This window comes from Arachis ipaensis, chromosome B6 (genome assembly GCF_059453495.1).
Source record: "Arachis ipaensis isolate K30076 ecotype BB chromosome B6, ASM5945349v1, whole genome shotgun sequence".
In the NCBI taxonomy this organism is placed as follows: Eukaryota; Viridiplantae; Streptophyta; class Magnoliopsida; order Fabales; family Fabaceae; genus Arachis; species Arachis ipaensis.
This window is the reverse complement of record NC_142441.1, coordinates 28,290,203-28,316,754: the sequence shown is the minus strand read 5'-3', so window position 1 is coordinate 28,316,754 and position 26,552 is coordinate 28,290,203. Positions and strand designations below refer to the sequence as shown.

Sequence of the window (26,552 nt, the reverse complement as noted above, 5' to 3'; positions counted from 1 at the left end):
GCCCTCATTGTCGCCCAAGAGTGTCCCCACACTCGGACTTTGTCCTGTGTGCTTCTCTTCTAACTCCTCCTGGTGAATTTCAGCTACGGTTTCATCAATGATGTCACACTGGAAGATAGAATGATCTTCTAGGGGATGCTTTATAACTCCATCCAGATTGAAGATTACTACTCGGCCATCTATTTCAAAAGAGTATATTCCTGAAAAAGCATCCAATTTGAACTTTGATGTTTTCAGGAAAGGTTTTCCAAGTAGGATTGATGATGGCTTCTCTGAGTCATTTTGGGGCATCTCCAGAATATAAAAATCAGTGGGGAATATGAGTCCCTTAATGCCCACTAATACATCTTCAGCAACTCCAACCACTGTAATAATGCTTTTATCTGCTAACACAAAACGAGTGCCGACCTTTTCAAGGGAGGGAGCCTCAAAATATCATATATAGACAAAGGCAGTATACTCACACATGCTCCTAAATCACACATGCAGTCAGAAATTATCACACCACCAATAGTACAATTAACTATACAAGGACCTGGGTCACTACACTTTTCAGGTAAACCACCCATTAAAGCAGATATGGAACTACCTAAAGGAATAGTTTCTAATTCATTAATTTTGTCTTTATGTATACATAAATCTTTTAGAAACTTTGCATATTTAGGTACCTGTTGAATAACATCAAATAGAGGAACAATTACCTCAACCTTTTTGAATATCTCTACCATTTTGGGATCAGGTTCCAGCTGCTTCCTGGGCTTCCTTGCAAGTTGTGGAAATGGAATAGGAGTGGTGTCTTCTGCAGTGCCTGCACCCTTTGATGCTTCCTCCTGTGGTTGAACTTCTTCTTTTTTAGATATGTCCTGTATGTCCTCTTCCTCTTCAACATCTTCTATTTCCACTACCTCTTCAGTTGAGGCGTGTTCTGGTGGGCTTGGCTCCTCCTGGTTCCTCTTCTGTAGTGTGGTTCCGGACCTTAGGGTGATGGCATTAATGCCACCCTTGGGATTGGGTAATGGTTGAGAGGGAATTCCACTGGAGTTCGAAGGCTGGTTATTGGAGTTATTCATTGATCCAATCTGTGAGACAAGAGCTTGCAAAGTAGCATTCAGACCATTTAGAGTGGCATTAATGTTATTTTCTATGGTCTGCTGTCTCCGATCAATAGATTGTAATAAGTCATCATTAGCAGATGAAGACGGATAGGTAATTTGAGAGGTCTGCTGTTGGGTATTCTGTGGTCCTTGGAATTGCCTCAGGTGAGGTGCTTTGTAAGACTGGTACTGGTTCTGTTGCCTGTTGTTGTTGTTATTCCACCTCTGATTTCCTTGATTGTCTCTGCCTTCTCTGTTGTTGTTGTCCCTCCAATTCTGGTTAGAATTGCCCTGCCATCCAGGGTTGTAATTGCCACCTTGATTGTACCCTTGGTTGGGGCGGTCATAGAAGTTACGAGTGGCTGCCACGGTGTTGTCTTCCTGTTGGAGCTGCGGGCATTCATCAGTATAATGGCTATAATCAGCACAGACTCTGCAAACTCTCTGTGGGACTAACTGTTGGCTCTGCTGTGGTGGAGAAGGTTGAGCTTGCTAAACTTGTTGTTGATTCAATTACATCTGTTTCAGCAAGTTGGTCATTTCACAGATACTCTGAGTTAAAGCAACAGTCTCTCTGCTGGAGGATACTTCTGCAATGGCTTTTGAACGGTATTATTTCTGCCTGTGATTCCGAGTGGATTCGGCTAAGTCGCTAATCAATTGCCATGCTTCATCAGTGGTCTTGTACTTTTTCATAGACCCATTGCTAGCACTTTCCAATGTGGTCTTATCTTGGGGCCTCATGCCCTGTGTGACGTAATCGAGCAACACTATCTTGTCAATCATATGGTGGGGGCATGCTTCCAGAAGATTATTGAAGCGCTCCCAGTATTCATAGAGAGTCTCAGATTCATCCTAAACAATCATGGAAATATCTTTCCTCAGTTTATCAGTAACTTCAACTGGAAAGAATTTTTCCAAGAATTCTCTTCTCAGTGTATCCCAATTGGATATAGTTATTGTGGGTTGAGTGTAGTACCACTCTCTTGCCTTTCCCTCAAGAGAAAACGGGAAAGCTTTCAACAGAATTGAAGTTTCATTTGCACCATCACGCCTGACAGTAGAACAGGCTGCTTGGAAATCTCTCAGGTGCTTGATAGGCTCTTGAGCAGGTAAGCCATGAAACTTGGGCATCAAATTGAGCAGTGCAGTCTTTATTTCAAAGTCTGTAGCCACCGCTGGGTGATGCGCTTGAAATAGTTGCATTGTAAAATCAGGGGCTCCTTCCTCCTGGATAGTAACTCTCCTAGGTTCTGCCATGTCACCTACACGTAAAACAACCGAATCAGTAGAACGGGGGCTGGTTTCTTCCTCAAATGGCGTTTCAAATCCGCCCTCAGAGAGGACTAACCGACACCGAGCTTGCCTTATTCGTGAAATAGTTCTTTCAATCTCAGGATCGAATACTGGCGAGCTTGGATTAGGAAGTGAACGCGTCATCTAGCGAAAGAAACAAGCAGCTCATAGTAGCAAAATAAAATAAAATGCAAATAAATAAAGTCCAATTAATAACTTTAGCACTCTATTGCAACTCCCCGGCAACGACGCCAAAAATTGACGTGGCGGAAATTGGCTAATTAAGAATTGTTATAGATATGCGTTGCAAGTATAGTTCTTAACCAACCAGAAATCCGCTTATCAATTTGAAAGGGTTGTCACGAAAATTAAAATTAAAATACTAGGAGTATGAATCCCAGGTCATCTCCCAACGAGTTGTAGAAAGGTGTGCTATTTTATTAATTAGATGTTTTCAAAGGAGTTTGAGTTGAATAAACAGGAAATTAAATTAGAGAAATTAAGTAATTTAAATAAAAGCCTTGACTGGGAGTAGATTAGTTGGAAGCCCTATTCTTGTTGCAGTACTTTCAAGATTAATTGATAATTAGAGATTGTTCTGTTTAGTTATCCCTTACTAGGTAAGGGAAAGTCAAACAAGTTGGAATGTTATTTCTATTCACAAGTTCCAACCCACTTAATTAAAAGGAATTGGTGTCAGTGACTAGAGGGTATTCCAACAATGAACCCAATTACAATTTTTCCTTTAAGCATTCCAACTCAAGGGTTCCTTTCAATCAACTCCCCATCAAGTTAGGGAACTACTCGCTCATTGTGAAAGTAGAACTCATAACATAGGAAAAGGAATTAAAGAGAGACATGATAAATAAAAAGCAAGAAATTCAATTAAAAGTAAAAGTAATTCTTGTATTAATAAATTCTAATATAATCCAACAGTAAAATTGAATAAATTAAAGGACATGGAAGAGTAAAGCCAAGTAAAGAAAACAAACTAGAATGACGTAGTCTTGATGAGGTAATAACTCTTCTCAAAATCCCAATGCAAAAAGCAACAGAAATAAAAATCCTAAGAACTATGAATGTGTAGAGAGAAAACCTAGAGGAGGGGTAAAACTAGATCTAAAAACTAAAAACTGTGTAGAATGAATGTTGTTCTGGTTTCTGCATGTTCTCTGGCTCTAGTATGCTTTTCTAGGCCAAAAACTGGGTCAAAATAGGGCCCAAAATCGCCCCCAGCGAATTCTGCAGATTATGCAGATCGCACACGTCACGCGATCGCGTCATTCATGCGGACGCGTCATTCGGCGTTCTGCTTTGCCGCACGGGCGCGTCGTCCATGCCTCCATGTCACTTGTGCTGTTCCAATCCGCGTGGTCGTGTGAGCCATGCGACCGCGTCACTTCTCGCTGGTCATCTCCTTAATTTCTTGTGTTCCTTCCATTTTTGCAAGCTTTCTTTCCAATCTCCAACTTATTCATGCCCTATAAAGCCTGAAACACTTAATACACAGATGACGGCATCGAATGGAATAAAGGAGAATTAAAATACCTAATTAAAAGTCTCTTAGGAAGCAAGTTTTCAATCATGTAATAATTTTAGGAAGGAAATATAAATGAATGCTAATCATATGAATAAGTGGGTAAAGATCATGATAAAACCACACAATTAAGCACATTATAAACCATAAAATAGTGGTTTATCAGTGCTCCTTCCACACAGATGTCCATGAGGACTTGGTCCAACCTTTGATCAAAGTTGACTCTTCTAGTGAAAGGATGAGGATCTCCTCTCATTATTGGCAAGTTAAATGCCAACCTTAGAGTTTTCAGACTGAAATCCAAGTATTTTCCCCGAACCATTGTGAGCCAATTCTTTGAGTTTGGGTTCATACTTTGATCATGGTTCCTAATGATCCATGCATTAGCATAGAACTCTTGAACCATTAAGATCCCGACTTGTTGAATGGGGTTGGTGAGAGTTTTCCAACCTCTTCTTCGAATCCCACGTCAGATATCCGGATATTCACTCTTTTTGAGCATGAAGGGGACCTCGGGAATCACCTTTTTCTTGGCCACAACTTCATAGAAGTGGTCTTGATGGACCTTTGAGATGAATCTCTCCATCTCTCATGGCTCGGAGGTGAAAGCAATTGCCTTCCCTTTCCTTTTTCTAGAGGTTTCTCCGGCCTTAGGTGCCATTAGTGGTTATGGAAAAACAAAAAAGCAGATCTTTTTTCCACTCCAAACTTAAAATGTTTGCTCATCCTCGAGCAAAGGAAGAAAGAAATGAGGAGAAGAAGAAAGAAATGGAGGAGATGGAGGGGTGTGTAGGGTTCGGCCAAGGGGGGGTTAAGTGTGTATGATGTGTGAAAATAAGGGTGGTAATGAGGGGTATTTATAGGTTAAGAGAGAGAGGGAAGTCGTGTATGAGGGGTTGGGTTTGGGAGGGAAATGGTTTGAATTTGAATGGTGAGGTAGGTGGGTTTTATGATGGATGGATGTGAGTGGTGAAGAGATTATGGGGAAGAGGTGGTGATTGGATTGGTCAAGGGTGTTTGGGGAAGAGTGTTATGGAAAGGTGTGAAGAGGAGAGAAGAAGAGGTGGGGTAGGTGGGGATCCTGTGGGGTCCACAGATCCTGAGGTGTCAAGGATTTTGGGTCCCTGCACCATTCTGGAGTTTAAACGCCCATTGTGTGCCAATTCTGGCATTTAACGCCAATTCTGCTACCTTTCCTGGCATTAAACGCCAAGCTGATGCCCTTTTCTGGTGTTTAACACTGGCCAGACACCCTTTTCTGGCATTAAACGCCAGTCTGTTTGCCAATTCTGGCGTTTAACACCAGCCAGAAGCCAGACACCCTTTTCTGGCATTAAACGCCAGTCTGCCTGCCAATTCTGGTGTTTAACGCCCAGAATGCTACCAGGCTGGGCGTTAAACGCCCATTCTGCTATCCTTACTGGCGTTTAAACGCCAGTAAGCCTGTCCTCCAAGGTGTGCTATTTTTCATGCTGTTTTTTATTCCGCTTTAATTTTGCAGTTGTTTTTATGACTCCACATGATCATCTACCTAAAGAAAACATAAAATGACAATGGAAAACAAATAAATATAATTAAATAAAATTGGGTTGCCTCCCAATAAGCGCTTCTTTAATGTCAATAGCTTGACAGTGAGCTCTTAGAGAGCTTCACAGAGATTCAGAGCTTAATGGTGGTCTCCCAACACCAAACTTAGAAGTTGAGTGTGGGGGCTCTGTTTGACTCTGTATTGAGAGAAGCTTTTCATCCTTCCTCTCCATAGTTATAGAAGAAGATCCTTGAGCCTTAAACACAAGGTAGTCCTTATTCAATTGAAGGACTAACTCTCCTCTGTCTACATCAATCACAGCTTTTGCTGTGGCTAGGAAGGGTCTTCCAAAGATAATGGATTCATCCTCATCCTTCCCAGTATCTAGGATTATGAAATCAGCAGGGATGTACAGGCCTTCAACCTTCACTAAGACATCCTCTACAAGTCCATAAGCCTGTTTCCTTGATTTGTCTGCCAATTCTAATGAGATTCTTGTAGCTTGTACCTCAAAGATCCTTAGTTTCTCCATTACAAAGAGTGGCATGAGGTTTATTCCTGACCGCAGGTCACACAGAGCCTTCTCAAAGGTCATGGTGCCTATGGTACAGGGCATTAAGAACTTTCCAAGATCCTATTTCTTCTAAGGTAATTTCAGTTGAACCAGATCATTCAGTTCATTGATGAGCAATGGAGGTTCATCCTCCCAAGTCTTATTAGCAAATAGCTTGGCATTTAGCTTCATGATTGCTCCAAGATATAGAGCAACTTGCTCTTCAATAATGTCTTCATCCTCTTCAGAGGAAGAATACTCATCAGAGCTCATGAATGACAACAGTAAGTTCAGTGAAATCTCTATGGTCTCTGTATGAGCCTCAGATTCCTTTGGTTCCTCATGAGGGAACTCCATAGTGGCCAGTGGATGTCCATTGAGGTCTTCCTCACTGGAAATCAATGCCTTTCCCTCCTCTACAAGTTCGGCCATGTTGGACGTGTTGATGGCCTTGCACTCTCTTTTTGGATTCTCTTCTGTATTGCTTGGGAGAGTACTTGGAGGGAGTTTAGTAACTCTTTTACTCAGCTGACCCACTTGTCCCTCCAAATTTCTAATGGAGGACCTTGTTTCAGTCATGAAACTGTGAGTGGTCTTACTTAGATCAGAGATTATGGTTGCTAAGTCAGAGAGGCTCTGCTTAGAATTCTCTATCTGTTGCTGAGAAGAAGATGGGAAATGTTTGCTATTGCCGAACCGTGGTCTCCCACCATTGTTATTGAAGCCTTGTTGAGGCTTCTGCTGATCCTTCCATGAGAAATTAGGATGATTCCTCCATGAAGGATTATAAGTGTTTCCATAGGATTCTCCCATGTAATTCACTTCTTCCATTCCAAGATTCTCAGGGTCATAAGCTTCTCCTTCAGAGGAGGCTTCTTTAGTACTGCCGGATGTAGCTTGCAATCCAGTCAGACTCTGAGAAATCATATTGTCTTGATGAGTCAATATTTTATTCTAAGCCAATATGGCATTCAGAGTATCAATCTCAAGAACTCCTTTCTTCTGAGTCATCCCATTATTCACAGAATTTCTTTCAGAAGTCTACATGAACTGGTTATTTGCAACCATTTCAATGAGTTCCTGGGCTTCTACAAGTGTTTTCTTCAGATGAAGAGATCCACCAGTAGAGTGGTCCAATGACATCTTGGACAATTCAGACAGACCATCATAGAATATACATAAGATGCTCCATTCTGAAAGCATATCAGAAGGACACCTTCTGATCAATTGCTTGTATCTTTCCCAAGCTTCATAGAGGAATTCACCTTCCTTCTGTCTGAAGGTTTGGACTTCCACTCTAAGCTTGCTCAACTTTTGAGGTGGAAATAATTTTGCCAAGAAAGCATTGACCAACTTTTCCCAAGAGTTCAGGCTTTCTTTAGGTTGTGAATCCAACCATATCCTAGCTATGTCTCTTATAGCAAAGGGGAAAAGCATAAGTCTATAGACCTCGGGATTAACCCCATTGGTGTTAATAGTGTCACAGATTTGCAAGAATTCAGCTAAGAACTGATGAGGATCTTCCAATGGAAGTCCATGAAACTTGCAATTCTGCTGCATTAGAGAAACTAATTGAGGCTTAAGCTCAAAGTTGTTTGCTCCAATTGCAGGAATCGAGATGCTTCTTCCACAGCAGTCAGAAGATGGTGCAACAAAGTTACCAAGCATCTTCCTTGCATCTCCATCATTGTTATTGGGTTCGGCCATGTCTTCTTCTTTTTTGAAAAGTTCTGTAAGGTTCTCTCCAGAGAGTTGTGCTTTAGCTTCTCTTAGCTTCCTCTTCAGAGTCCTTTCAGGTTCAGGATCAGTTTCAACAAGAATGTCTTTATCCTTGTTCCTACTCATATGAAAAAGAAGAGAACAGAAAAAGAACACTTTGAATGTCAAGATGAACACCAAGAACACTTTGAAGATCATGATGAACATCAAGAACATATTTTTGAAAAATTTTAAGAAAAGAAAGACATGCAAGACACCAAACTTAGAAATTTTTAAACTTTAGACACTAATAATTCGAAAATGCATATGAAAAACAACAAAAAAACACAAAACAAGAAAATCACAAGATTAAACAAAGAAAATCATCAAGAACAACTTGAAGATCAATGAAGAACATAATGCATATATTTTTCGAAAATTAAAGAAAAATTAAAACATGCAATTGACACCAAACTTAAAATTTGACACAAGACTTAAACAAGAAACATAATTTTTTTATTTTTATGATTTTATGAATTTTTTTTATTTTTGTATATATTTTTTCGAAAATTATTTTGGAAAGGGAAATAAAGAAATTCAAAAATTTTAATAAGAATTCCAGGATTCATGTAATGTTAGTCCAAAGTTCCAGTCCAAAAGGATTAGACATGGCCAATGGCTAGCCAAGCTTTAGCATAGAGTTATAATTGAGAATCCCAAAGCTGATGCAATGTTATTCTAAAGCTCCGGTCCAACAGAGTTAGACATGGCCAGATGGCCAGCCAAGCTTTAGGACAACAAATACATACAACAATCCAATGAATATGATAAGTTAAAGCTTCGTTCCAATAGATTTAGACATGGCTTAATAGCCAGCCAAACTTTAACATACCATCATGAAGCTCGAAGGTGGAATTCATTCTTAAAAATTTTGATGAATTTTTAGAAAACTAAACATTATTATTGATATTATTAAATTTTTTTTTGAATGATTTTTTCAAAAATAAAAATAAAAAATTTAAACATAAAATAAAATTACCCAATCTAAGCAAAAAGATGAACCGTCAGTTGTTCAAACTCGAACAATCCCTGGCAATGGCGCCAAAAACTTGGTAGCACGAAATCGTGATTCACACTTTTCACAACTCCACACAACTAACCAGCAAGTGCACTAGGTCGTCCAAGTAATATCTTACGTGAGTAAGGGTCGATCCCACGGAGATTGTCGGCTTTAAGCAAGCTATGGTCATCCTGTAAATCTTAGTCAGACTGATTCAAATGATTATGAGGTTTTGATAATTAAAAAGATAAATAAGACATAAAATAATATAAAGATACTTATGTGATTCATAGGTGGGGATTTCAGATAAACGTATGGAGATGCTTTGTTGCTTCTGAACCTCTGCTTTCCTACTGCCTCCTCTCAATCATGCGTGCTTCCTTCCATGGCAAGTTGTATGATCCTCTCAGTGAAAATGGTCCAAGTACGGTTTTTGTACGGCTAATCAACTGTCAGATTTCTCGTCTCGGATGAAAAATACCATATGCAGCTACCGCATGGCTAATCATCTGTCGGTTCTCGCTAGCGTCGGAATATGACCCTTATCCTTTTGCACACTGTCACTGCGCCCAACATTCGTAGGTTTGAAGCTTGATAAACCCCGATTTTGTGGTTTATCTTGTGCTTATTTTGGGGGATTTTATCACCTTTTCCCACATTTATTCAATGAAATAGCATGGTTTTGCAATTCTCCCTTGATTTGTGCTTAATTGTGAAAACATGAATTTTAGGCCCTAAAATAGGTGATTTTAATTCACTTTAATTCCATTCAATGCCTTGATGTGTTTGTTGAGTAATTCCAGGTTCATAAGGCAATTATTGGATGGAAGAAGTGAGGAGAAAAGCATGCAAAGTGGGAGAACTCATGAAGAAATGAAGGAACCGTAAAGTTGTCAAGCCGACCTCTTCGCACTCAAACGACCATAACTTGAGCTACAGAGGTCCAAATGAGGTTGTTCTAGTTGCGTTAGAAAGCTAACATCCGGGGCTTTGAAATGATATAAAATTTGTCATATGTTACTTTGCGCTCAGTGGCGCGCACGCACACTTTGCGCGCGCGCCGATGCTGCCGTGGCCCATTAAAGTGAATTCACCCCCAGCGATTTCTGAAGCACTTTGGGCCCAACCCAACTCATTTCTAATGCTATTTCATGCAGAATTCAAGCTTGGGCAAAGGGGGAGCAATTGTTTGTAGCATTAGCATCATGTAGTTTAGTTTCTAAAGAGAGAAGCTCCCTCTTCTCTCTAGAATTAGGATTAGAATTTCTTAGATCTAAGTTTAATTCATGCTTTGATTTACTTTTCCTTTACAATTCCTTGTTCCTCTACTCTTTCTCTCTCTAATTTTGCATTTCATTCTTATGATTCTCTACTTTTATGCTCATGCACTTTTGTTTCTTCTATTTTCATTTCAATGCAATTTATGATTCATGTTCCTTTAGTGTTGATTTGGTTTTGTTGTTTAGTTCCTTGCAATTGAGTAGTGTAGATTTATATTCCTTGCAATTTTACTATGCTTTCCTTTTATGCCTTCCAAGTGTTTGATGAAATACTTAGTTGGATTTTAGTGTAGCATTTTTGTGCTCTTGGCTTGGGAAGGTAACTTAGGAACTCTTGAGTTACTAATGTCCAAGTGATTGATGATTGGGAGCCATTAACGCTAGATCTCACCAATTGATTAGGTGTAGAACCAGGACTTATGGACTTGGATTGACATAGCTCACTTGACTTTCCTCTACTATTAGTTAGGGGTTAACTTAGTGGGGTTGGTCCTTGCCAATTCTCATGTTGAGGTTAGTGATTAGGATAGAGATCCTTGACCACCTAACCTTGCCAAGACCTTTTTGTTAGTTCATTTCCTTTGCCATTTACATTTCTTGTCCATCATCTCAAAAACCCCAAAACATACCTCATAACCAATAACAAGACACTTTATTGCAATTTCTAGGGAGAACGACCCGGAGTCTAAATACTTCGGTTATAAATTCATTGGGGTTTGTACTTGTGACAACCTAAATTTTTGCATGAAAGGATTATTCATTGGTTTGGAAACTATATTTTACAACGAGGTTTCATTTATGAAATTCTAAACTGTCAAAAGTTCGTTCATCAAAATGGCGCCATTGCCGGGGAGTTGCAATGGTGTTATGTTATTGGTTATTGTATATATGTGAATATTGTGAATAGATTGATTTTTGGATTGCTTGTTAGTTTTTGCTAGTTCTAGGACTTTGTTTCATTATTTCTTGTTAGCTTTTGTTTCTTATTTTTACTTTTTACTATGAATGCTCACTTTGGCTATGAGTGTGATTATAACCATGTTGTAGAAAATGGGAACTTCAATGAAGATGTGCATCAAGGATGGGATAACCAAAGGTGGGAGGAGCCATATGCATATGATTAATCCTCTTGGCAACAACCTCCACCAATGCACTATGAAGAAGAGCCATTCTATGATGCATACCAATCCAATGGTTATGGTGAATCCCCTTGTGACTTCCAAGAACCACCACCATACACCTATGAGCCATATCCTCAACATAGCCATCAACCATACTCACAAGCCACCTTTCACCAACCATCTTCATATGACCCTAATCCATATCCATCCTACCAACAATCATATGAGCCATATGAACCACACATAGAACCACCATCACTCCAACATTAACATTTTCAAGAGCCACCCCCTCCATATTATCACCAAGATGAATCACCTCCCATGCATGATAACTTCCAACCACAAGATGAATTCTACTTTCCACCACACCCTCCCATGGAAGAATATTCATGTCCTTCAATCCAAGAGCCATATGATCCTAATCATACTATCCAAGAGGAACAAGAGTTAAAGGATTGCTTCAAGGAGACATTGGATCAATTTCAAGCAACCATGGAGTGTGTTATGCAACAAATAGAAAGAATGGGAAATATTGAACCACCTTCCAACTATAATACCTTTTCCTCAAATAATGAACCCTCTCTTCCACCATCACCTCCCGATGAAGCCTCTATGCTAGAATTAAGGGATCTTGAATCTCATATCTTAAGGCAACACGAGGAGGATGAAAAGAAAATTGAGGAGTTAAGAGCAAAAATGGCTATTATGGTAGAAGCCATTAGCAACATAGTCTCATCCCGCCTAAGCCTATGCGATCAAGGCACTTCCATTGTGGAATGTGGAGAAGTAACCAAGGAGCTTAGTGAGGGAGTGAACTTGAAGCTCCAAGGTGAAGAAGAGGAGTTAAAGCAAGAAATGCAATAAGAGGAGGAGGTAGAGATTATTGAAGAGGAGGAAGAAGTGGTTGAAGACTTAGGAGATGCGAAATCACCTTGGGAGTCTAGGATTGAAAAACACCCCTCCAAGATGATTGAATTTGATGCTAAGGAGGAATGTGCACAACCTCCAAGGCATATCTCTTATGAGGAATTGGATGGGATAGAGCAAGAATTGAGTCCCCTTGGTGATGAAGATCAAGCATCAAGTCTTAGTGGTGAAAAATCCTTTGAGCATGAAGAACCTTCTTCCAAGGAGATGAAAAGCAATGTGGAGGTAAATCTCTCTTGTCCTCCCATTTGTGATTTGAGTAAGGGAAAAGGTTTAGATAAAATTGTTGAACAAAGGATTGAAATTAAGAGATCTTGTGAAGAGGTGGAAGTCCTTAGAAAAAGGAGGATGGGAATTGAATACGCCTTGTGAAGACCCTTGGAATCACCTTTGCCTAGGTTGCCATCTACACCTTCATTTGAGTGGATGAAACTCATTTCTATTATCTTTATTATCCCACTCGAATATGGCTTGCTTGAAACGGATGGTCAACTTAGGATGCTTTGTGGGATGAAGCGTAAAAGAAAAATTTTTTGTGGTTGGCGTTGCAAATCAAGGCTCATTATGGTTGAAGCTTCAAAGAGCAAAGGTTGGACTAGTGCTCAATTGGATGGGTCTAGGAGAATAGATTGGTGCTCCTATGAGAATTTATCTCTCTTGCCACCGGGAGGAAATCACCATGATCAACTCAAGGACGGGTGTGAAAACAAAGTGTGGGATCCCGGATCGCACAAGGAAGATCAACTTTGGGAGACCATGGTTTGTGAAGAACTCCATAAAAGCTTGGAGTTATTAACTTTGAATGATGAAGCACAATGGAAGTCCAAGCATTGGTGGATGTTCAAGGATGGATTCAAGCACAAGCCACCTTGATGAGGAGCTCCCCATAAGTCCAACTTAAAGACAATAAACAAAAGTGCTAGGTGGGAGACAACCCACCATGGTAAACTCTTTCCTTTTCCTCTTTGTAAATATTGGTAATTTAGATTTAATTTCATGTTTTGAATTGCTTAGTTGAGTTTATTTGGGAGTCTAGTAGGTTAAATAAGGTTCTATGATGTTGTGGTAGCTGTTTGAAGGTTTGGAATGCTTGGTTTGGTGCAAAAACATAGAAAAATTTTGAAAAACAGAGCACCACCCACGCGCACGTGCACTCTACGCGTATGCATGAATCAAGCAATTTCGGCCATCCACACGGATGCGCCATGTACACGTACGTGTGGATTGAATTTTTCCACCCCTCCATACATTCACCCAAGAGTTGTGCCTAAAGTGTGCCAACTTTGTGCCCCAAGGCAAGCACACGCGCACCTTGCGCATACGCGCCGATTCTCTGCTTTTCCATGCATGCGTACGCGTCAGCCGCGCGTACGCGTCGCTGCCATTTCATCAATCCACGCTTACGCGCACATGACGCGCACGCATAGATTGCCCTATTTCACTCACCTTCTTTTCTTCTCTCTTCTTTCCATTTCTTTCCTTCTTCTCTCTTCTTTTCTTTTCTTTCCACCCTTCAAATATCATCCAACACTACCAAGCATTATGTAACATCATTTCTTTTAGTTAGTTTAATTTTCATTTAACTTTTGTTTTCCATTATAAGTGTTGGATTACTGATCTTGTTTACTGTTTACTGCTGCTGCTTATTGATAGGATGTTAGTTTAACATCATTGATGTTAATTGTCATTGTTGGATTCTTTGTTGAGGTTGCAAATTATTACTTGGTTTGGAATTTTTCATGTTTAACACTTTTGAATACCAAGTACTTGTTACATTGCCTTCATGCATCTTAACTCTTTTGAATTGCATGTTTTGGCCACCATCATTCATCATCCATTGTTTGGCAATTGTATATTATCATTGCATTTTTTTAGGTGATTGATGAGCGGATAATTTATACGCTTTTTGACATTGTTTTTAGTATGTTTTTAGTAGGATCTAGTTATTTTTAGGGATGTTTTCATTGGTTTTTATGTTAAATTCACATTTCTGGATTTTACTATGAGTTTGTGTGTTTTTCTGTGATTTCAGGTATTTTCTAGCTGAAATTGAGGGACTTGAGCAAAAATCAGATTCAGAGGTTGAAGAAGGACTGCTGATGCTGTTGGATTCTGAACTCCCTGCACTCAAAATGGATTTTCTGGAGCTACAGAACTCAAAATGGCGTGCTTCCAATTGAATTGGAAAGTAGACATCCAGGGCTTTCCAGCAATATATAATAGTCCATACTTTGCCCAAGTTTAGACGACGCAAACTGGCGTTCAACGCCAGCTCTCTGCCCAATTCTGGCGTCCAGCGCCAGAAACAAGCTGCAAAGTGGAGTTCAACGCCCAAACTCGCACAAAAGCTGGCGTTCAACTCCAAGAAGGACCTCTACACGTGCAACATTCAAGCTCAGCCTAAGCACACACCAAGTGGGCCTCGGAAGTGGATTTATGCATCAATTACTTACTTCTGTAAACCCTAGTAGCTAGTTTATTATAAATAGGACTTTTTACTATTGTATTAGACATCTTTGAATCTTTGGAATCATCTTTGGACGCCTGGTTCTTAGATCAGAGGGGCTGGCCATTCGGCCATGCCTGGACCTTTCACTTATGTATTTTCAAACGGTAGAGTTTCTGCACTCCATAGATTAAGGTGTGGAGCTCTGTTGTTCCTCAAAGATTAATGCAAAGTACTACTGTTTTTCTATTCAATTCATCTTATTTCGCTTCTAAGATATTCATTCGCACTTCAACCTGAATGTGATGAACGTGACAATCATCATCATTCCCTATGAACGCATGCCTGACAACCACTTCCGTTCTACATTAGATTGAATGAGTATCTCTTAGATCTCTTAATCAGAATCTTCGTGGTGTAAGCTAGAATGATGGCGGCATTCAAGAGAATCCGGAAAGTCTAAACCTTGTCTGTGGTATTCCGAGTAGGATTCAATGATCGAATGACTGTGACGAGCTTCAAACTCACGAGTGCTGGGCGTAGTGACAGACGCAAAAGGAGGGTGAATCCTATTCCAGCATGATCGGAAACCTCAGATGATTAGCCGTGCCGTGACAGGGCATCTTGGACCATTTTCACAAGAGTAGGGGATGTAGCCACTGACAACGGTGATGCCCTTGCATAAAGCCAGCCATGGAAAGGAGTAAGACTGATTGGATGAAGACAGCAGGAAAGCAGAGGTTCAGAGGAACGAAAGCATCTCTATGCGCTTATCTGAAATTCTCACCAATGATTTACATAAGTATTTCTATGCCTATTTTATTAATTATTTTCGAAAACCCCATTACTATTCTATATCCGCCTGACTGAGATTTACAAGGTGACCATAGCTTGCTTCATACCAACAATCTCCGTGGGATTCGACCCTTACTCATGTAAGGTATTACTTGGACGACCCAGTGCACTTGCTGGTTAGTTGTGCGAAGTTGTAAACCATGGTATTGGCATCATGTTTTTGGCGCCATTTCCAGGGAAAGAAAGAGCAATGAATTTTATATAATCAAAGTGTAATCACAATTTTTGCGCACCAAGTTTTTGGCGCCGTTGCCGGGGATTGTTCGAGTTTGGACAACTGACGGTTCATCTTGTTGCTCAGATTAGGTAAGTTTCTTTTTTTTTCTCTTCAAAAATTTTTCAAAAATCTTTCAAAATTTTTTTCCTTTGTTTTCAAAAAAAAATATTTTTAAAATAAAAATATTTTCAAAAATAAATTATTCTATGGCTTCAAAACTTTCAAGAATGAATTCTAGAGTTTCATGGTAATATGTTGAATCCTATCTGGCTGAAAAGCCATACCCAAACTCCTTTGGGATTGGTCTTCAACTAATCACCTCAATGGATGTAAATCCATTCTAAAGCTTGAATGGCTATTAAGCCATGTCTGACCCTTTGATTGGAGCTTTAGACTAAAGAGCACAAGATTCCTGGAATTCATATTAAAGATTTTGAAATCCTTATTTTTGTTTTTCAAATAATTTTCGAAAAAATACAAAAAAATTAGAAAATCATAAAAATCAAAAATATTTTTTGTGTTCTTGTTTGAGTCTTGAGTCATGTTATAAGTTTGGTGTCAATTGCATGTGCATCTTGCATTTTTCGAAAAAATCATGCATTCATATTGTTCTTCATGATCTTCAAGTTGTTCTTGGTAAGTCTTCTTGTTTGATCTTTGCATTTGCATGTTTTATGTCTTTTCTTATTTTTCATATGCGTTCTTGGATTCTTAGTGTCTAAGCATTAAAGGATTCTAAGTTTGGTATCTTGCATGTTTTCTTTGCATTAAAAATTTTTCAAAATTGTGTTCTTGATGTTCATCATGATCTTCATAGTGTTCTTGGTGTTCATCTTGACATTCATAGCATTCTTGCATGCATTCATTGTTTTGATCCATAACTTTCATGCATTGCATCATTTTTCTTGTTTTTCTCTCTCTTCATTAAAAATTCAAAAATAAAAAAAATATCTTTCCCTTTTTCTCTCTCAAAATTTCGAAAATTAGATTTGACTTTTTCAAAAATTTTTAAAATCTAGTTGTTTTTATGAGTCAAATCAAATTTTCAATTTAAAAATCTTATCTTTTTCAAAAATCAAATCTTTTTCATTTTTCTTAGTTATTTTCGAAAATTATAAAAATATTTTTCAAAAATCTTTTTCTTATTTTTATATCAAATTTTCGAAAATAACAATAACAATTAATGTTTTGATTCAAAAAATTTCAAGTTTGTTACTTACTTGTTAAGAAAATTCAAACTTTAAGTTCTAGAATCATATCTTGTGATTTCTTGTGAATCAAGTCATTAATTATGATTTTAAAAATCAAATCTTTTTTTCAAGAAAAAAAACTAATTTTTATCATATCTTTTCAAAAATATCTTCTCATCTTATCTTTTTCAAAAATTTGATTTCAAAATATCTTTTCTAACTTCCTAACTTCTTATCTTTTCAAAATTTGTTTCAACTAACTAACTAACTTTTTGTTTGTTTCTTATCTTTTTCAAAACCACCTAACTAACTCTATGTCTCTAATTTTTGAAAATATCTTCCCTATTTTTCAAAATTTCTTTTTAACTAACTAATTATTTCAATTTTTAAAATCTTAATTTTCGAAAATTACTAACATTTTTCAAAAACTATTTTCGAAAATTACTAACTCTTTTTCAAAAATTATTTTCAAAAATTCTCCTCCTCTCTCATCTTATTCTATTTATTTATTCATCTACTAACATCTCTTCCTCACATCACTCACCAAATTCGAACCCCCTCTTCCATCTGTGTTCGAATTTTTTCTTCTTCTTTTCTTCTACTCACACAGGGACCTCTATACTGTGGTATAAAGGATCCCTATTATTATTATTATTATTATTATTTTCTGTGCCCTCTTCTTTGTCATATGAGCAGGAGCAAGGACAAGAATATTCTTGTTGAAGCAGATCCAGAACCTGAAAGGACTCTGAAGAGGAAACTAAGAGAAGCTAAATTACAACAATCCAGAGATAACCTTTCAGAAATTTTCGAACAGGAAGAGGAGATGGCAGCCGAAAATAATAATAATGCAAGGAGGATGCTTGGTGACTTTACTGCACCAAATTCTAATTTACATGGAAGAAGCATCTCCATTCCTGCCATTGGAACAAACAACTTTGAGCTGAAACCTCAGCTAGTTTCTCTGATGCAGCAGAACTGCAAGTTTCATGGACTTCCATCTGAAAATCCTTTTCAGTTATTAACTGAATTCTTGCAGATATGTGATACTGCTAAGACTAATAGAGTAGATCCTGAAGTCTACAGGCTCATGCTTTTCCCTTTTGCTGTAAGAGACAGAGCTAGAGTGTGGTTGGACTCTCAACCCAAAGACAGCCTGAACTCTTGGGATAAGCTGGTCACGGCTTTCTTAGCCAAGTTCTTTCCTCCTCAACAGCTGAGCAAGCTTAGAGTGGATGTTCAAACCTTCAGACAGAAAGAAGGTGAATCCCTCTATGAAGCTTGGGAAAGATACAAACAGTTGACCAAAAAGTGTCCTTCTGATATGCTTTCAGAATGGACCATCCTGGATATATTCTATGATGGTTTATCTGAGCTATCAAAGATGTCATTGGATACTTCTGCAGGTGGATCCATTCACCTAAAGAAAACGCCTGCAGAAGCTCAAGAACTCATTGACATGGTTACAAATAACCAGTTCATGTACACTTCTGAAAGGAATCCTATGAATAATGGGACGCCTATGAAGAAGGGAGTTCTTGAAGTTGATACTCTAAATGCCATATTGGCTCAGAACAAAATATTGACTCAGCAAGTCAATATGATTTCTCAGAGTCTGAATGGAGTACAAACTGCATCCAACAGTACTCAAGAGGCTTCTTATGAAGAAGAAGCTTATGATCCTGAGAACCCTGCAATAGCAGAGGTAAATTACATGGGTGAACCTTATGGAAACACCTATAATCCATCATGGAAAAATCAACCAAATCTCTCATGGAAGGATCAAAAGCCTCAACAAGGCTTTAATAATGGTGGAAGAAACAGGTTTAGCAATAGCAAGCCTTTTCCGTCATCCACTCAGCAACAGACAGAGAATTCTGAGCAGAATCCATCTAGCTTAGCAAATTTAGTCTCTGATCTATCTAAGGCCACTGTAAGTTTCATGAATGAAACAAGGTCTTCCATTAGAAATTTGGAAGCACAAGTGGGCCAGCTAAGTAAAAGGATCACTGAAATCCCTCCTAGTACTCTCCCAAGCAATACAGGAAGAGAATCCAAAAGGAGAGTGCAAGGCCATTGACATAACCAAAATGGCCGAACCCAATGAGGGAGAGGAGGACGTGAATCCCAAGGAGGAAGACCTCATGGGACGTCCAGTGATCAATAAGGAGCTTCCCTCTGAGGAACCAAAGGACTCTGAGGCTCATCTAGAGACCATAGAGATTCCATTGAACCTCCTTATGCCATTCATGAGCTCTGATGAGTATTCCTCTTCTGAAGAGAATGAGGATGTTACTGAAGAGTAAACTGCCAAGTTTCTTGGTGCAATCATAAAGCTGAATGCCAAATTATTTGGTATTTATACTTGGGAAGATGAACCTCCCTTGTTCATCAATGAACTAAGTGATCTGGATCAATTGACATTGCCTCAGAAGAGACAGGATCCTGGAAAGTTCATAATACCTTGTACTATAGGCACCATGATCTTTAAGGCTCTGTGTGACCTTGGTTCAGGGATAAACCTCATGCCCCTCTCTGTAATAGAGAAACTGGGAATCTATGGGGTGCAAGCTGCTAAAATCTCATTAGAGATGGCAGATAATTCCAGAAAACAGGCTTATGGACAAGTAGAGGACGTGTTAGTAAAGGTTGAAGTCCTTTACATCCTGCTGATTTCATAGTCTTAGATACTGGGAAGGAAGAGGATGAATCCATCATCCTAGGAAGACCTTTCCTAGCCACAGCAAGAGCTGTGATTGATGTGGACAGAGGAGAATTGATCCTTCAATTGAATAAGGACAACCTTGTGTTTACAACTCAAGGATCTCTCTGCATCCATGGAGAGGAAGCATAAAGAGCTTCTTTCAAAGCAGAGTCAACAAAGCCCCCACAGTCAAACTCTAAGTTTGGTGTTGGGAGGCCACAACCAAACTCTAAGTTTGGTGTTGAACTCCCATAACCAAACTCTAAGTTTGGTGTTGGAGAGTCTCAACAATGCTCTGAACATCTGTGAGGCTCCATGAGAGCCCACTGTCAAGCTATTGACATTAAAGAAGCGCTTGTTGGGAGGCAACCCAATTTTTATCTAACTATATTTTTCTTAGTTATATGTCTTTATAGGTTCATGATCATGTGGAGTCACAAAATAAATATAAAAATTGAAAACGGAATCAAAAACAGCAGAAGAAAAATCACACCTTGGAGGAAGCATCTTCCTGGCATTCAACGCCAGAACAGAGCATGGTTCTGGCGCTGAACGCCCAAAATGGGCAGTATCTGGGCACTGAATGCCCAAAATGGGCAGCATCTGGGCGCTGAACGCCAAAATTGCATCCTGGAGAAGAGCTGGCGCTGAACGCCTAGAACAAGCATGGTTCTGGCATTCAACGCCAGAAATGGGCAACAAATGGGCGTTGAACGCCCAAAATGGGCACCAACCTGGCGCTGAACGCCCAGAGTTGTGTGAAAGGGCATTTTACATGCCTAATTTGGTGCAAGGTTGTAAATCCTTGAACACCTCAGGATCTGTGGACCCCACAGGATCACCTCAAGATCTGTGGACCCCACAGGATCCCCACTAACTCCACTCACTTCTTCTCACCCCTCTTTCACACAATCCCATAAATACTCTTCCCCAAAACCCTTCACCAATCACCTCAATCTCTCTTCCCCATCACCTCTTCACCACTCACATCCATCCACTCTTCCTCATAAACCTACCTCATAAACTCCACCTACCTTCAAAATTCAAAATCAATTTCCCACCCAAACCCACCCTATATGGCCGAAACTTACCCCCCTCCCTTCCCTATATAAAGCCTTCCATTCTTCCTCATCTTCACACAATACAATCCTCTCTTTCTCTTCTTGGCCGAAACACACCTTCCCCCTCCTCTCCATATTTTCTTCTTCTTCTTCATCTATTCTTTCTTCTCTTGCTCGAGGGCGAGCAAAATTCTAAGTTTGGTGTGGTAAAAGCATAAGCTTTTTGTTTTTCCATTACCATTGATGGCACCTAAGACCGGAGAATCCTCTAGAAAAGGGAAAGGGAAGACAAAAGCTTCCACCTCCGAGTCATGGGAGATGGAAAGGTTCATCTCCAAAGCCCATCAAGACCACTTCTATGATATTGTGGCCAAGAAGAAGGTGATCCCTGAGGTCCCTTTCAAACTCAAAAAAAATGAGTATCCGGAGATCCGACATGAAATTCAAAGAAGAGGTTGGGAAGTTCTAACAAATCCCATCCAACAAGTCGGCATCCTAATGGTTCAAGAGTTCTATGCCAATGCATGGATCACCAAGAACCATGATCAAAGTAAGAACCCGGATCCAAAGAACTATGTTACAATGGTTCGGGGGAAATACTTGGATTTTAGTCCGGAAAATGTGAGGTTGGCATTTAACTTGCCCATGATGCAAGGAGATGAACGCCCCTACACTAGAAGGGTCAACTTTAATTAAAGGTTGGACCAAGTCCTCATGGACATATGTGTGGAAAGAGTTCAATGGAAGATTGACTCCAAAGGCAAGCCGGTTCAACTAAGAAGATTGGACCTCAAGCCTGTGGCTAGAGGATGGTTGGAATTCATCCAATGCTCCATCATCCCCACTAGCAACCGATCTGAAGTTACTGTGGATCGGGCCATCATGATTCATAGCATCATGATTGGAGAGGAAATAGAAGTTCATGAAGTCATCTCTAATGAACTCTACAAAATAGCCGAATAGTCATCCCCCATGGCAAGGCTAGCTTTTCCTCATCTTATTTGCCATCTATGTTACTCAGCTGGAGCTTTCATAGAAGGAGACATTCCTATTAAGGAAGAGAAGCCCATCACTAAGAAAAAGATGGAGCAAGCAAGAGAGCCCATTCATGGAGCTTAAGAGGCGCAGGAAGCTCATCACCATGAGATCCCGGAGATGCCTCAAATGCATTTTCCTCCACAAAACTATTGGGAGAAAATCAACACCTCCCTAGGAGAATTGAGTTCCAACATGGGACAACTAAGGGTGGAATATCAAGAGCACTCCATCATCCTTCATGAAATAAGAGAAGATCAAAAAGCAATGAGGGAGGAGCAACAAAGACAAGGAAGAGACATAGAAGAGCTCAAGGACATCATTGGTTCCTCAAGAAGGAAACGCCACCATCACTAAGGTGGATTCATTCCTTGTTCTTACTTTCTCTGTTTTTCGTTTTCTATGTTAAGCACTTATCTATGTTTGTGTCTTCATTACATGATCATTAGTAGTTAGTAACTATGTCTTAAAGTTATGAATGTCCTATGAATCCATCACTTCTCTTAAATGAAAAATGTCTTAATTCAAAAGAACAAGAAGTACATGAGTTTCGAATTTATCCTTGAACTTAGCTTAATTATATTGATGTGGTGACAATGCTTCTTGTTTTCTGAATGTATGCTTGAACAGTGCATATGTCTTTTGAAGTTGTTGTTTAAGAATGTTAAATATGTTGGCTCTTGAAAGAATAATGACTAGGAGACATGTTATTTGATAATCTGAAAAATCATAAAAATGATCCTTGAAGCAAGAAAAAGCAGCAAAGAACAAAGCTTGTAGAAAAAAAATATATAGGAAAAAAAATATAGAAAGAAAAATAAAAAGCAAGCAGAAAAAGCCAAAAGCTCTTAAAACCAAGAGGCAAGAGCAAAAAGCCAATAACCCTTAAAACCAAAAGGCAAGGGCAAATAAAAAGGATCCCAAGGCTTTGAGCAACAGTGGATAGGAGGGCCTAAAGGAATAAAATCCTGGTCTAAGCGGCTAAACCAAGCTGTCCCTAACCATGTGCTTGTGGCGTGTAGGTGTCAAGTGAAAACTTGAGACTGAGCGGTTAAAGTCAAGGTCCAAAGCAAAAAAAAGAGTGTGCTTAAGAACCCTGGACACCTCTAATTGGGGACTCTAGCAAAGCTGAGTCACAATCTGAAAAGGTTCACCCAATTATGTGTCTGTGGCATTTATGTATCCGGTGGTAATACTGGAAAACAAAGTGCTTAGGGCCACGGCCAAGACTCATAAAGAAGCTGTGTTCAAGAATCATCATACTGAACTAGGAGAGTCAATAACACTATTCGAAATCTGAAGTTCCTATAGATGCCAATCATTCTAAACTTCAATGGATAAAGTGAGATGCCAAAACTATTCAAGAGGCAAAAAGCTATAAGTCCCGCTCATATGATTGAAGCTCTGTTTCATTGATAGTTTGGAATTTATAGTATATTCTATTCTTTTTATCCTATTTTGATTTTCAGTTGCTTGGGGACAAGCAACAATTTAAGTTTGGTGTTGTGATGAGCGGATAATTTATACGCTTTTTGACATTGTTTTTAGTATGTTTTTAGTAGGATCTAGTTACTTTTAGGGATGTTTTTAATAAATTTTGTGTTAAATTCACATTTCTGGACTTTACTATGAGTTTGTGTGTTTTTCTGTGATTTCAGGTATTTTCTGGCTGAAATTGAGGGACTTGAGCAGAAATCAGATTCAGAGGTTGAAAAAGGACTGCTGATGCTGTTGGATTCTGACCTCCCTGCACTCAAAGTAGATTTTCTGGAGCTACAGAACTCGAAATGGCGCTCTTCCAATTGCGTTGGAAAGTAGACATCCAGGGCTTTCCATCAATATATAATAGTCCATACTTTGGCCAAGAATTGATGACGTAAACTGGCGTTCAACGCTAGCTTTCTACCCAAATCTGGCGTCCAGCGCCAGAAAAGGATCCAAAACCAGAGTTGAACGCCCAAACTGGCACAAAAACTGGCGTTCAACTCCACAAATGGCCTCTGCACGTGCAACACTTAAGCTCAGCCCAAACACATACCAAGTGGGCCCCGGAAGTGGATTTATACATCAAATACTTACTCATGTAAACCCTAGTAGCTAGTTTATTATAAATAGGACCTCTTACTATTGTATTAGACATCTTTGGACGCCTGGTTCTTAGATCAGAGGGGCTGGCCATCTCGGCCATGCCTGAACCTTCACTTATGTATTTTCAAACGGTAGAGTTTCTACACTCCATAGATTAAGGTGTGGAGCTCTGCTATTCCTCAAAGATTAATGCAAAGTACTACTGTTTTCTATTCAATTCTTCTTATTTCTCTTCTAAGATATCCATTCGCATCCAAGAACGTGATGAAGGTGATGATTATGTGTGACGCTCATCATCCTTCTCCCTTATGAACGCGTGCCTGACAAACACTTCTGTTCTACATGAAATAAGCTAGAATGAGTATCTCTTAGATCTCCTAACCAGAATCTTTGTGGCGTAAGCTAGAATGATGGCGGCATTCAAGAGAATCCGGAAGGTCTAAACCTTGTCTGTGGTATTCTGAGTAGGATTCAATGATTGAATGACTGTGATGAGCTTCAAACTCGCGAGTGCTGGGCGTTAGTGACAGACGCAAAAGGAGGGTGAATCCTATTCCAGCATGATCGGGAACCGACAGATGAATAGCCGTGCCGTGACAGGGTGCGTGAGCATATTATTCACTGAGAGGAGGGGATGTAGCCACTGACAACGGTGATGCCCTTGCATAAAGCCAGCCATGGAAAGGAGTAAGATTGATTGGATGAAGATAGCAGGAAAGCAGAGGTTCAGAGGAACGAAAAGCATCTCCATTCGCTTATCTGAAATTCCTACCAATGATTTACATAAGTACCTCTATCCCTATCTTATTAATTATTATTCGAAAACACCATTATCCATTTATATCTGCCTGACTGAGATTTACAAGGTGACCATAGCTTGCTTCATACCAACAATCTCCGTGGGATTCGACCCTTACTCACGTAAGGTATTACTTGGACGACCCAGTGCACTTGCTGGTTAGTTGTATCGAAGTTGTGACAATTATGAATTAAGATCAGAGCACCAAGCTTTGGAGCCATTACCAGGATTTGTTCGAGCCTGGAGATCACAATTTCGTGCACCAACCTACCAATTTGAAAAAATTTTTTTGTGACAAACTTGCTTGAAGAATGTATTTTGAAACATGGTTCTTGAGCTAAGAACACAAGCATGTGAGTTTTGAGCCCAATTGTGTGGTTACATTTTATAACCACTTATTTTCATTCTTGTGTGCATTATTCTCTTTCTATGATTGTAATCTTTGATTTGTTTGATTCTATATGTCCATTATTCCATGTATACATGCATTTATATGATTGAGGCCATCATTTTATTTAGCTCACTTACCCAAATAGCCTACCTTTCATCAACCATTGTTAGCCAATTTTGAGCCTATTTAATCCCTTTTGTTCTTAATGTTAGCACATCACTACCCTTAAGTGAAAAACAATAAATATCCTTAATTTGGATCTTTGATTAGCTTTGGCTAGTGAGAGTGTGTACCATTTGGGTATGAGAAACTTGGAACATTGGTTGAGAGAAAAGTGTGTTTTTGTATTTTTGTTGAAGATTTTTGGGAATTGGGTACATGCTTATGCATTAAATATATAAAACCATATGCATTGACATCTTTGTATATATTTTAGTTTGAAAAAAAATATATATGAGAAAAAAATGTTTATAAAAAGAAAAAAATATAGAAAAAAAAGAGAAAGAAAAAGAAAAGCAATAAAAAGGGGACAAAAATGTCCCAAAGTAAAGTTCAATAATATCAATGCATATAGGATATGAATTGAAAAAATGCATGAGTATGTGAAAAAGTGGGAATCATGGGTAGCTAGGTTGTGTATTAGAATTGTATAGGTTGCTATATATGTTTAGTGAAAGCTTAGGCTAATCAAAGATGCAAATTTCAAGCTCACTTGACCATATACATCCCTACCTTTACCCTAGCCCCGTTACAACCTATGAATAAGTCCTCATGATGAATGTATGCATACATTGAATAACTATTGATTGTTAGATGAAAAATAAATCTTGGAAAGCATGAGTAGAAGGGAACTGAGTGATAAACCCTATACACTAGAGCGACTAGAGCGAATACACTTCCGGTGAGGGTTCGATGCTCAATTCCCTGTTTTCAGCTTTCATGAGATTTCTTCTTGCAAGTTATTTGAACTTCATTTTGATATTTGAATTGGTAAGATTCATGAATCATCATATGATCTTTTCCCTACTTGCTTATATATGTTCTTGGAGATTGATTTACTTTTAACCAAGTAGGTAGAATCATTTTGCATTTAGTTGCATGCATGTAGATAGGTTCATATAGTTTATTTGCATTGAATAAATGTTCATACCTTTTTCTTGTCCTTCTTTATTCTTAGCATGAGGACATGCTTAGTTTAAGTGTGGGGAGATTTGATAAACTCCAATTTTATGGTTTATCTCGTGCTTATTTTGGGGGATTTTATCACCTTTTCTCACATTTATTCAATGAAATAGCATGGTTTTGCAATTCTCCCTTGATTTGTGCTTAAATATGAAAACATACTTTTTAGGCCCTCAAATTGGTGATTTTAATTAACTTTAATTCCATTCGATACCTTGATATATTTGTTGAGTGATTTCAGGTTCATAAGGCAAGTATTGGATGGAAGAAGTGAGGAGAAAAGCATGCAAGTGGGAGAACTCATGAAGAAATAAAGGAACCGTAAAGCTGTCAAGCCTGACCTCTTGGCACTCAATCGACCATAACTTGAGATACAGAGATCAAAATGAGGCGGTTTCAGTTGCGTTGGAAGGCTAACATCCGGGGCTTCGAAATGATATAAAATTTGCCATAGTTTCCTGACGTATAGGGGCGTTCACGTGCCATGTAC

At 39.0% G+C, this 26,552-nt stretch overlaps 3 non-coding genes across 3 annotated transcripts; 2 read left to right on the top strand and 1 right to left on the bottom strand.

Moving 5' to 3' along the window:
* Window positions 1–1,874: 1,874 nt before the first annotated feature.
* LOC148554979 (small nucleolar RNA R71) lies at window positions 1,875–1,982 on the top strand. The gene has a single exon (XR_015888208.1). It is a non-coding gene; the product is annotated as a small nucleolar RNA R71 (small nucleolar RNA).
* A 5,223-nt stretch (window positions 1,983–7,205) lies between these two features.
* LOC148554978 (small nucleolar RNA R71) lies at window positions 7,206–7,313 on the top strand. The gene has a single exon (XR_015887004.1). It is a non-coding gene; the product is annotated as a small nucleolar RNA R71 (small nucleolar RNA).
* Window positions 7,314–18,024: 10,711 nt separating this feature from the next.
* LOC148554977 (small nucleolar RNA R71) lies at window positions 18,025–18,132 on the bottom strand. The gene has a single exon (XR_015886950.1). It is a non-coding gene; the product is annotated as a small nucleolar RNA R71 (small nucleolar RNA).
* Between the last annotated feature and the right edge of the window lie 8,420 nt (window positions 18,133–26,552).